The following is a 13,784-nucleotide window of genomic DNA, read 5'->3' as shown; positions in this document are numbered from 1 at the left end:
AAAATAAAATTTTGCCATAGTTTTAGTGCGTTCATTGATCCGCAGGATTAAAATTTGGGCGTTATGACCGCTTACCATTTCAGACCAATATTTCTAGATGTAACAAACAAAACGTCTTATGCTAAAGGGTATAAAAATTTTTCCCCATATGCAATTCAAATAAAAGCAAAATGCTTTCGTTTTTTGTAAAAACATTAAGACTTCAAATTTTATTTCATGGAGACCTTGTTTGAGACACTTATGTGTCAGCTGACTGGTCTTTTTAACCAACTTACAGGGTCAAAAAACATTGGCATGTCACACATAAGTTTCTGTTTTTGCTTGAAATTACATTTTTATGAATAGAAAGTAACATTTTAAAACTTGTTATTATGCACGTCACTAGAAATAGAAATGCAAATAATTTGCCAGTGAACATTATTTTCAGTTTTCTTTGCAACAATTGCTGGTATATTGCTGCCTATGGTATAGTGTTAACATACATATGGGGGACTATGTAAAGGTGTGCAACAAACATTACCTCACTAAGACATAGCTAAAAAAAATATGAGAAATTTTTATTGTATAATTATGCCTATAATTTCTGAAGTTTTACTCTCTCACATTTCTAATTTCTCTTTTGGGACCTCAACATTTTTGTTTTTGGTTTTTTACTTTTTTGTAAGAATTATGTGAATTCAAAACAATAATTATAAAAACCACTCACAATTCATAAGAGAGCTTTGTTGTTGTCTTTCTTAGAGAAAACTAAGAACAATAAAAGAAGAAATTAAAATTCATTAAAGCAGGCCATAGACAAGCTTGGCGTGTTTTAAAAAACAAAAGACTTAGACAACAAACTCGAGTATGCTGATATGTTGGGATGGTGTTCAAAGAGAAGGACTGAGAAGAAGAGAGTGAGAGAGAAGTTTCGATAGCTTGGCCAGTTAAATGGTTGCTTTGGTTTGTTTTGTTTATGGGGATGTTTGTTGCCTTTGCTTTGGTGGAGTTTCCTGTTTGCTAAGAATTTTCGTGTTGTCTGTATGTCGGTCTGTGTGTGTTTGGTAATTGTTGTTGAGCCGTTGCCAAGTTATTGATTGATTATTCTTTTGGCTTACATTGTTCGGCCGGAACCAGTTCTTTTCTTTTGTTGTTGCTGTATTTTTTTCTGTTTTTGGTTTTTCATTTGGAAGTTTTTCATGTTATATGTGGTCCTATTTTTTGTATTTTTGTTGGTTTTCTTGTTTTATGTCAGTCTGTGTGTGTGTTTTTTTGCAAAGCTTAACTGTTTTATTTAACGATACCGTTCTGCGTGAGCTATACACAGGTTTGGCTTGGCATTTCTGCTACTCTTTTCTTGTGTCTTTGCCTTTGTTGAGTGAGTGACTGACTGAGTATGTATGTGTATGCGTGTATGTGTGAGGTTTTAAGCCTTATAAAAGAGGTTTTCGGTATGCTTTCGAGTTGGGCTTTTGACTGTTTTTAAAGAATTTCATAGTATTTGCAAGAACAAGAAACTGTTATAAGCCATAATAGCTGGCAGCCTGCGATTATTGGCAATGAAACGTATTTTTACAAGTTTACACAAAGTCATGAATTTTAGTTAAGCGTCTGCTGACTAACACTGTCCTGTTTTCGTTTTGCCGTGGGGGTATTTTATGATTGATTTTTGATAAAGGAGTTTAATTAAAGCCTTGATGTCTTTTTTCATGTGTTTCGTTAAGAAAAAACTTGACCCTTAATATGCCAAAGAAATTTCATAAAAGTGTCTGAAGAAAAAGATTAACAAGATAAACGTTTATATGCAAAACTGCTACGAATAACAACATATATGCATATTCAAACTTATTTATGCTATAAAAATCCGAGTTTGTTTAAAAAATACATTTGGCCCTAAACCACAGGGGACAATTTTTCAAAATATATTTCTATTAAAAATAAGTGAAATGAGAAAATGTTTACTTATATTATGTGGTCAAAGATATACAAATTTGGAGAATAGAATCAACGAAACTAAATAAAACAAGAAGGAAAAGACAAAACTCGACGGAGACGAGTATACCTACCTACACCAGCGTCTCCCTACTATTTTTAAACATATACAGGACCGGTATATAAGCATCTATGTCTAAATCTGATCAGATTTTTGTCTCGTATACCTATTGAGACATCGAACAGAACCACATCTAAAATTTTGTAAATCTAGGAACAAAAGAGAGGCCACTACAGCGATAAATGTGCATATTGGATAAGGGATTTTATAAAATTCGTATCAAAGCTGCGACTGCTATAGCCATAGAAGACCACATCGGATAAAAGATATATATGAGAGCTACATTTTAACCTGAACCAATTTATTCCAAAATCAATAGCTTTCATCATTGGGCAAAAAAATGGCATGTGCTATATTTGATGATTATCGGACAACAAATGCGACCTGTTCCTTAATTACAAGAATACATAAACAGACGAACAATGCTAAATCGAATTAGGAAACAATTCTAAGGCCATCGGCATGATTAACAGTGGGTCTAGCTTTGCAAACAAATGCACAAAGTTATAATACCCTGTTCCACAGTTGTGGTGTAGGGCATACAAAGATAATCTCCTGTGACTCTAGAATTGATAACATATACACACCACCAGCCCATACTCCAAATGTAATTGAAATCGAACAAGATTTTAGATCGAGAATGTGGCCGCACCGTAGTCCAGAATCGAAAACTATTGGAAAAAAATCCATTATTTCGGTTATAGAAGTTTTTTACTTCAGTTAAAATCGGCAGTACACCAAATAGACTAAAAGTTCGTGAGCTAGCTGAGGCCACAGGCATGTCAAAAAGTGCTGTTAATTTGCTCTCAATACAACAAAAACAGCGCCAGACACAAATTCACCATTGTGAAGACAAAGATCCATGAATTAAAGTTAGGATTGTTTCAGCACGCACCTTTTTTGGCAGATGTAGCTCCTTCGGATTATTTTTTGTTTCCAAACATACAAAATGGCTCAACGGAAAAAGATTTCCCACTAATGAAGGGGTGGATGTGGCAGCTCACAGTTTTTAATACAAACAGGGTATCGAAGATATTTAAAATTGCTGGAAAAAGTGTATGGAGGCTATGTTGAGAAATAAAGAAAAATTTTTCCAAATTTGTTGTGTTTTTTATGTTAAGTCAGCCACTTTTGGGAACGCCCTCGTCACATAATATGGCTCCCATATAAACTGAACAAAATTCGTCTACGACCACTGCAAAGACTAGCAGCGAAAATCCTCCTTTGATTCCCGAGTTAAGGCAGGCACTATGTTTACTTTTCACGACAAAATTATTTTTTCACGGTTACTTTTTTAGACAATAGATTTTTAGGTTTAAGTGGAAGTCTGCCATCAGACTCACTTAGACGTTTTCGTCAATTGTGATGCCACAGAAACAGAAGAAGGAAAATGGATAGCTTCGCTTCAAGAAGCCAAACAACTTGCGGATTTTCGTATCCGCAAAATCAGACAGGTTCTCAAAGAAATGGGAACCTAAAATGGAACTCCTTCTGACTGCTAGTGTGGTGTTCTATAGTCTCTTTTTCGTCGATATCCTCACAGCTTCTACAAAGGTCATTACTGGCAACCTTCAGTCGTTCAGCATGTTTTCCGATTAGACAGTGATCTGTCATGACAGACCCAATGACTGAGACGTTTGTTTTGGCCAGTGTCAGCAAAGCGGTAGACCTCTTCAAGTCTAGATTAGGCCAAATAGTTTTGAAATGGTCAGGGACACCTCTTTGTGACCATCTATCATTCGTTGCCCTTCGGGCCTGGTCCTGAAAACAAAGCTTACATGTCGCTAGAGGCATACCCACAGATTCCAGTTTCCCTGGAATGTTTTAGATAGTTCCTAGTCTCGCAAGTTCGTCCGCTTTTATAAATTGTATAAGTTTTACTGGTACATCTTTGACATTTAACGTATCCCATATAGTTCTCCGCTTTATTGTATCAAATGCTGTTTTAAAGCAAATCAAGGCGATAACTATATGGCGGAAAGCCTGTCGCTTCATCCCTCAATGATTTTCAATCCACGACAACCTATTATTTATGATTTTGGCTACTATTTTGTTGATGGTGTATACGTTAACAACGTAATGCCCCTCCAATTTTTGCAATCGTTTAGGTAATTTTTCTTTGGAATCCTTATTATTATACCGGTTGTCCATAATTTTGAAAAGCTTTCGATAGTCCATGTTTTTGGATGTGGGGCTTTAAAGTTCGGTTCCAGATTGCGTGTTCGTCTGAAGATGTACTGGGGAATACTATCTTTCTCAGGGGATTTGGACTTCAATTAAAAATTTAATTGAAAATAAAATCGATTTCAATTAAAAAATTAATTGATCCAATCAATTATTTTATTTGAATGTATATTTTTTTCAACTACAATCGTAATTGAAATTTATGCAATTTTCAATTAAAAAATAATTATTTCAATAAATTTTTTGTTAAATCTGAAAATAACACTTAATCCAAATTGTGATTGAATTTTTTAATTCTTAATTGTTATTGCCTGTCTTTCGCGTCTAACAGACACCGGCACTTAGGTAGGGACACAATACCAGACATGAACTAACTGAGGGGCGTGGCATGGAAAATAATTAAGAATTTTGTAAGTAGCATGGAATTCGTAACATAGAAGGTTACTTTTTAGTTTTTAGAGCACACAACAATTCGATTACTGGCTTAGGTGTATTTCTACAGTGGCATGGGGCCACTATAGAAATACCTAACCTAAATAAATAAATAATTTAATCAATCCTATTTTTAATTGAATTAAAAGGTTTTTGAATTGAAAATTGGTCTTAGGCCCTATATAGCCCTTAATTGATTTTACTTAAGCACCATATTACATATCCGCCCAAACGATATAAATGGAAGGAGATTTCAAAGACCATACGTCCTATATTGCGACCAATTTGTACCAATCCTATTGCAGCCGGTTCTATGTACCGAATATCAAAAAAGATTCAAAATATTACTAATTTCCAGAAAATGTTACTCCATCGAGAGGTTTGTTGCTCCAAGTCAGTAATATGCGAATAATTGGCATCATATAGTACCTGACTAAGTTTCATGTTGTTCATTCCTGATGATGTTTTCGCTTATTTATAGATATATAGTGATGCACAAACATTCATCAGAAGTAAAAAGGGCTGTTAAATTTTTTAAAATTCTAAAGTACAAACAGATATTCTCAAACACTTTTTAATGTCCATAAAAAGTCGTTGTCTGCAGTCGGATCTTTATAGAAACAAACAATTTCATATATAATCCAAGTCTGATTTCGCACCACTGTTCAGGCAGCTGGGGCTAAGCATAGCGAATGTTGACATCACAATGTAAAAGCCAAATCATCTGAACATGTAGGATATTTTCAGATCCATATTTTAGTAAACGAAATGAAAGAGTTCTTAATGAGCCACAGGTTGTTAATAGAATTTTTCATTTCTGTAAACTTTTATGAAACTCTTTTGTCTTTAACACAATAAAATCTTTAATTGTTTGAATTCTTAAATTCTTGACCCTGGAGACATTTATTGACTTGTTTTTGCAATTTAGTTGATTTGTTTTCCTCAATTCTTTATAAACACCTTGAACTATTCAATAGTTCAAACAAATTTCATAATTTTTTTATGTTATGTAGTTGCTTATTCAGTCATGAGTTTTTCTTTGTGGTTTTAATGGATTTTTTTTAATAAATTTTTGCACTTGTCCAACTTAAACCAAAAAAAAAGTAAGACGACATACATATCATCATCATCTTTATTATCATTATCACCATCATCATCATCTTTGCCAATAGCAGCGGCAGCCTAACCGAAACACCAGCATTTTTGCTTGACTATTACTGCATTTTTTCATGTCTTTTTTTTTAGTTGCTGTTGTATTATTAGTGACGGGTACCAACACACACCACACCTTCTAAGGCAGCCGCTTTAAAATTTAAGATGGCTGCTATGATGGCTTACAAGACGTAGCGAAAAACTGATCAACAGAAACCCTCATGCCTAACTCCAAAGAGAGGTGTCATTAAAAATTCCTTAAATAGTTGAGGGAGCAAATTACTTCATTTTTCTTAAAAATTTCCAAATTTTTTAGCACATCCAACATAATGAACAAAATCTCAGCAAAATGCCACGCAGTAGATTTTGTTGTAGTGTTTTTTTTTTTCCTTCTTATTTTTGTTGCTCTCTTGCGAGAGTTAAAGCTTACAATACTTTTCGTTGTCTTTTTTTTCGGTGGAGAATTTGCCCTTTTTCATTCACATATTGTTTGAATAAAACAACATACAACGCAAACAATATTTTCCAATATTACCAGCTAACCGTTAAAGTAGTTCCAGCAAAAAACCAAAAAAAAATCACAGACATTCCATTGTTCACCCCAAAAGAATGACACTTGATTTGATGGAAATCTCAACATACAAGAATACCTATATACACAAACACTCTCCTCGCACACACACAATAGTAATTTTGGTTAAACTACACACCTTAGAGACACATACACTCCGGTAAACGTCGTAGTGTTGTTAACTTGTTTGCCTTTGCTGAGGGGTTTCAGCGGCGGTGTTTGGCGATCGGCGTTAAGATGTTGAAGATTCAGATTCGTTCGTTGATGATTCTTTCTTAAAGGTTGAGTGTTGTTGTAGTATGGGTTCAGAAAATAAAATATTCTCTTCTCGTTGTTTGGTATTAAGTTGTTAGCTAGCTAGAGATAGATAGATATGTATTTGTTTTATAAGAAATCTCTGTATTCTTTTTTTGTTTCTCTCTCTCTCTCTTTATTCCTTTTTCTTCTTATTTTTATTTAAATTTTTTTCTTTTAGCACTTTGTTATTTATTCTCTATATTTTGTATATATTTCTTTTTAACTTTACACGTTTTATATTGTTGTTGTGTTTTTTGTTTTTCCTTGTGTTGTTTTCTTCTACTACTTTTCTAAGCGCGTTTTAATTGAAACACCACCAAAACGTTCGACAGTCAACAGGCAACTAACAGGTAGGTACTCTAGCCTCAGCTCATAACACTAAGCGAGTTCTTTTTGTCGACGTCGTCGTTGTCCGCTGCTAGCTTTTACGTGCACAAATACTCACTCACACCTACAGCACAACAAAGCAATAGCCGTTAAAACGTGTGACGTCGTCTTCTCTGACTCCAAATTGAGAAAAAAAGAAAAAAATTCGTACGTGATCTCACTTTAAACAACTTCACACAGGCTCGACCTAACAATGATAGCTTTCCCTTTTCAACTAAAAACTATTGACTTTTAAAATGATCGAGTACTTGTTTCTACCAAAAACAAAAATTAAGTATTGAATGAAACGTTAATCAGAATTATGTAATTTATTCTCTCTCAAAGATCTCACCTCATAGATCAAAAACTAAGTTAAATCTACATACATGCCGACTAGTGTAACAAGTGAATCAATACCCAGATGAGGAATATGAGTACAACATCTTTTATAACATTCTAGTTGATCTATGGACAAGTGTTTATGTTACATCTGAACAAACAAAAGACTTAAGACATCAAACATGTACAAAAACAGGGTGATTCAGAGTTTTTTGATTTCTTATTAATATCACGTAGAAAAATAAGTAAATTAAAATGAATGTAAAAATAAAAACTATTGTTATTTAAAACATTTGTAATTTAAAAAATTAATATATACTAAAATGAAAAACCTTTAAACGAATTTTTATGTTGTATATCATTAAAGGTTCGGTAAAACAAAAAACAAAAAAAAAACAAAAAACAAGTAGAAATGTGATGACGGCCGAGTACTTGTATTTACAAAAATCAATTTTTGGATTAAATGTTATCATAATTACAGGATTTGATCAAAAACTAAGTGGTATTTCTGCCGACTAGTGTAACAAGTAAATCAATACATACATGTACCATAAGAGTAGAACATCTCTTGTTACATTCTAGTTGATCTGCTGGCCAGTGTTTGTATTATATTTGAACAAACAAAATACTTAAGACAGTTAACATGTCTAAACACAGGCTGGTTCAGAGTTTTTAATTTGTTATTTATACGACTTAGAAAAATTAGTAAATTTTAATGAATGTAAAACTTTAGTTTTATAAAACATTTGTAATATAAAAAAAATAAATATTCACTTACCATCAGAAATATCAAAGAAATTAAAAATCTAAAAGTAAAAAAAAAAAAATTTCAATACAAAAATTTAATTTTTTAATAAAAAAAAAGCTTTAAATGGGTTTTAATGATGCATATCATGAAAGGTTTGGTAGAAAAAACATAAATAAAAAACAAGTAAAAGCGTGCTAAGATCGGCCGGGCCGAATATTGGGAACCCACCACCATGGATTCTGCTTAAAATGTATACAAACTAAATTTAATTGAAGGGCATAATTTGATCTACATACCTAACTTCTGTCAAACCAGCAAAAAATAAAGCCTCTAGGAACCGAACAAGGATGACCGAGAGACCGCTTTACAGGGTAACGATATCAGGTTATATACTGATTTGGCATAGTTGTTGGAAGTTGTAACAGAACACCGCATGCAAAATTTCAGCAAATTTCATCGGACAAAAATTGCGGGTTGTAAAGACTCAAGAAGTCAAATCGGGAGATCGGTTTTTATGGGAGCTATATCAGGTTATAGACCGATTTGAGCCATACTGGGCACAGTTGTTGAAAGTCATAACAGAACACTACATGTAAAATTTCAGGCAAATCTGTCAAAAATTGCGGCTTGTAGGGGTTAAGAAGTCAGATATGGAGATCGGTTTATATATGAGCTATATCAGGTTATAGATATATTTGGACCGTACTGGGTACAGTTGTTGTTGTTGTTGTTTATAATAATAGAACACCGCAGCGAAATTTCAGCCAAATTGGATACAAATTGCGGTTTCCAGGGGCTCAAGAAGTCAAATCGGAGATCGGTTTATATAGAAGCTATATCTAAATCTGTATCGATATGGACCATTTGCAATCCCCAACGACCTACATCAATATTAGGTATCTGTACAAAATTTCAAACTGCTAGCTTTACGCGTTCGACCGCTATCGTGATTTCTGCAGACGGGCGGACGGACTTGGCTAGATCGACTCAGAACGTCGAGCCGATCAAGAATATATATACTTCATGGGGACGAAATGACTAGATTAGTAAACCCCCATCCTATGGTTGTGGGTATAACATGCTGATGATCGAGTACTTATATTCACAAAAATCAACTATTTAATGAAACGTTATCAGAATTGTGTAATCAAGTATCTCTTTTTTCTTGTAGGATTTGATCAAAAACTAAGGGACATTTCTGCCGACCAGCATTTGTTACATATGAACAAACAAAAGACTTAAGATAGCAAACATGTCTAAACACTGGGTGATTCAGAGTTTTTAATTTGTTATTAATATCATGTAGAAAAATTAGAATATTTAATTCAATGTTAATATTAAAGATCTGGTTATGCTCTCGTAAATGTATTGCTAATGTAGAATAAATGTATCGTAAATGTAAAGAGGCAATTATGCTTATTACAATACGTAGCATTTGACATTTCAAACAAAATAATATTATTAACAATGATAACATGGATGTGAGGTAGGGACTGGCACCGGAGAACTTCATGCATACCTTAACGGCTCATCATGCATATCTCAAGGCCAGGGTGGAGGAGACGGCCCTCCACGAAGTAGTGGTACGAGAAGTCACGACGTCTCCCCAACTGAAAGAATAGGCGATATCAGCCTTTCTAAATATTGAAGGGATATTTAGCAAGGAAATAGAGTCGATAGTCAACGCCACGTCGGACGGCATGCCACATGGCAGGATTATAAACGCGGACTTCGGAGATAGTTTGTTCAGAAGGCAAGTGACAAGTGATAAACAAGATCCTGTCGGTTTTAAGACCTTGGATTTGAGGACAGACTTTCTTTTAATTTCTTCTTTTTTCACATACATATTTTTCACTTTTCCTTTTGGCCCACACTTCACTGAGGTATTACAATGGACCAGACTGGGCTCCGAGTGAACTCCGTTTTCATAGTAGGCAGTCCATTCAACCTAAACCTAAACCATTTACAATAAATTATAAAAAATTAGAGATAGAATTCATACAATAGGACTAGCAGTTTTCTAAATACACATTTTTGGTTTTGAAATTTCTTCAAACTTCAAATTATATTAGCTGACACAAGGTGTATTTATAAGGTGGCCTCATCGGCGAATTGCTACAACAAAGCATCTTTTTTGGGAACTTAATATGTCAAATTTAAAAATGTTCCAAACTCCTATTAGCTCTAGACAAAACCATCAAGATGGCAGATTTAAACCATCATCACTAGGTTGTTGTAGCGGTAAACTAGCTACCAATAGTTACCAAGAATCCATTTAACCTTCCACGATAGACCAGGATAGTTCTAGCTCAATTCTAATGGGGCTGGGATTGATTCCAACATCATATACGTTTGTCTCCGTTATAACCAGGGACCACACATCACATGTGTCAAATGCACAACTCTCTGGTGGACATGAGGATTCCTCCTGAATTGAGTTCATACGATGTTGATGGGCAGGATAATTAACGTACCACAAGCAAAGGACTTCAGGACGGTTTCTGTAACCCTTTTTGGGGCTCTTGGTTAATTTTGGTATTTTTAGGGCATTTGAAAAGGAGGGGGCTAAAGTTTGTTGGCTACGAGAATGATGTTTTCATCTCAGTGTGAGGGCGTTCAGAGAGCATATGGTATGCTCTCTGGCCAATGGGCTTAACGTAAACCTCCGAAAGATAATGTTGGTTCTATTCACCAATATGAAGCAATTTGATGTGTTTAGGGGACATCTCTTAGATAGGGTGGAGCTATTACTCTCACTACTGATAGGGCTTCTAACAAGCAATTGTAATGTCAGGACTTTGAAATCGCTCTGGTTGACGGTTGTGCACATATTGTGGCACTGCCTGAATTGGTTTAGGCAGGCACCTTTTTTCCTGTCTAAATTATTTTCAGCCACATAGTTCTTTTGTCATTTTTTACTGCAATAGGGGCTTGTAATGGCAGATTGGAGGGAACTTCTACAGCCCGCCTGACCCACATTATTGTCATGCATGTTGGCTCCTTATCTGTTTCATTATACCTGGCATTGTACCGCCATAAATGTTGTCTTTGTTCTTCAGCGTTTTTTGAATCTATTTCGGGAGGGACGCAATAAACCTAAGTTCCCTAACTGAAGTTGATAGCGATTGAGGTTGAGGTTGTTAGAAGCGTACCATTATATAACATAAGTTTAAAAACCAAGACAGCAGCAAACACAAAAATAAATTTATAAAATATTTATTTTGAAGTTTAAATTTAAACGGCGAATTCAAAAATGATTTGACATATCAAATTCCATCAGCTGTGATGATGCGGCCACCTTATTAAATACGCCTTGAGCTGACACATAAACGGAACGTAAAATTTTGTTTTTACTGAATTCTACTTTCCGGTCATGGTCAATAGACGTTCGGTAGTCGTTTGCATGTGTTTCCATAAGGCAAAACAAAACAGCCGACACGTTTTCCTTCATTTACGGTATGTTTAGGAGAGGTTCGGTAGAAAAGAGAGGTTGCGGATATTAATTCGCCCTATTCCACTATGAACATGCACCTAAGGCAATAATCGCCTTCTTGTGTGCTCTTATTTGGGAAATACCATGGATGTTGGAAATCATAACAAAATTCTGGGGGCAAAATTTATGGCAAATCGGACAAAAATTGCGGCTTCCAGGAGCTCACTACGTCAAATCGGGAGATATATTATATGGGAGTTATATCCAAACCCAAAACCTTAAATGGGGATAAAAGCATAAAGGGTGATGATAAGAGCTTTTCAAAAAAAAAAACACTTAAAATACAGAAATATGCATGAAATCTTTATTTGATTCGATAGTACGGTATAAAGGGTAATTTTAGTATAAAAGGTGATTTTTTAAGAGCTATAGCAAAGTTTTCCAAAAAAGGAAAAAAAACACCCATAGAATTCAGAAAAATGCATGACATCTTTATTTGATTCGATCCATATAATTTAATGTTTGAAAATTATTTCATGCAAATGTTGACCGTGACTGCGTCTGAAATGGTCCATCCGCTTAGTCCAATTTTGGCCAAAATAGGAGTTCAAGTGATCGTTCTTAGGCAGAATTACTATAGTGAGCAGTATATACATTTGCTTCTACTTCGTCGTCATGAATGCTGTGATTGTGTGCGTGATACGCTGCTTTATCTAAAGGTCTACTTTTGAAGATCTAATCAATACTACCGGGTGGCTGCCATTTTTCTGGGTGATTGGGACGGCTTCTGAACATAGTGCTGCCAAAAAGCTACTTTTGCATTTATTCCTTCTCCTGTGGAGTAAATGCTGCCAAATGTGGCGCCAAGTATTTTTGAATAATTGATGGTATAAAGTTCAAAGTTGCAAACTTGCCCATGAACATTCCATTAAGGAACAGGCAGAAAACTTCTTGCATATCAATGAGCGCTGCCCGATTCTTCTTTAAGCTCAATGATAAGGGACCTCCTTTTAGTATCCAACTCCAAACCGCATGCCACTAAGCGACTTCTCTTTATACATATGGGTCTAAGAATGAATATGAACCACATATTTTGATACCTATGTGTATTCCTATACACTTATTCCTAAAATTCTAGAATTCTCGTCTTAAATTGTCAATAAAACTGAAAAACTTGTGCAATTTTTAACAATGTGCGGACCGACACACTGATTCCGGAACAGGAATCAAATTGTATGACCCATGACATAAATATTGGGTTGCCCAAAAAGTAATTGCGGATTTTTCATAGAGTCGGCGTTGACAAATTTTTTCACAGCTTGTGACTCTGTCATTGCATTCTTTCTTCTGTCAGTTATCAGCTGTTACTTTTAGCTTGCTTTAGAAAAAAAGTGTAAAAAAAGTATATTTGATTAAAGTTCATTCTAAGTTTTATTAAAAATGCATTTACTTTCTTTTAAAAAATCCGCAATTACTTTTTGGGCAACCCAATATAAGGGAGAAAGTGGCACAAGGCACGCCTTAGGGGGCATTTTATCGCCAATCCTATGGGTGACCACCATGTTGGGATCTATGTAGATGGCCATAGACTCCAAATGCTGCCAGAATCCGAGGACAGGCGGAGCGATGAGGACCACGCCCACTATTCTGTATATCCGACCCATTGACATGCAGATTAAGTGTGAGGCAGCCACTGCGGCTATAAGACTTAAGGCGATGGGAGAATGGATTGAAGATGGGAGCAGCTCATCCCATCGCGGTATAATCGAGGTGACGATAGGAAACCTAGAAGGAAGGGAAGAGGTTTTCGATCGGATATCTGAGATGAATTTTGAGGTCGAGTTCGAGGCACTGCTGCCAGCGGCATAGTCTTGGATTAACGGAACCCTAGTATTGCCATCTGGAAGATCATGTTACACGGATGGATCAAAGCTGGAAGACAGCGTGGGCCTGGGGGTCTACATTGAGAACCCAGAGACTGAGATCTGTTTTAGACTGCCTGACTATAATACGGTCCTGCAGGCGGAGCTCCGGGCGATCACGGAATGCGTGGGGTGTTGTGGTGCTAACGCGAGGACGTCGAGTGTGAACAGCAAAGTTGCCATAAGCGCAATAACAACCAGGACGGTAAGGTCACGTACAGTCTTGCAGTGTAAGAAGGAGATTAACGCCTTCTCTGAGGATGGCAAAATCCGCATCGTTTGGGTGCTGATTCATAACGTAGTAAGGG

General features: G+C 35.6%; 1 protein-coding gene across 1 annotated transcript in view; it reads right to left on the bottom strand.

The window, feature by feature from the left end:
• Positions 1–7,215, bottom strand: part of LOC106082497 (unconventional myosin-XV) — a 70,093-nt gene extending 62,878 nt beyond the window's left edge. The window contains exons 1-2 of the mRNA XM_059368360.1: positions 6,898–7,215; positions 6,511–6,728 (exon numbers count right to left, since the gene is read on the bottom strand). The gene's annotated coding sequence lies outside the window, so the exon portion shown is untranslated. The remainder of the gene's footprint in view (positions 1–6,510; positions 6,729–6,897) is intronic.
• Between the last annotated feature and the right edge of the window lie 6,569 nt (positions 7,216–13,784).

This window comes from Stomoxys calcitrans, chromosome 4 (genome assembly GCF_963082655.1).
Source record: "Stomoxys calcitrans chromosome 4, idStoCalc2.1, whole genome shotgun sequence".
Lineage (NCBI taxonomy): Eukaryota > Metazoa > Arthropoda > Insecta > Diptera > Muscidae > Stomoxys > Stomoxys calcitrans.
The sequence above is the reverse complement of the archived record's forward strand: the minus strand, read 5'-3'. Positions and strand labels throughout refer to the sequence as shown.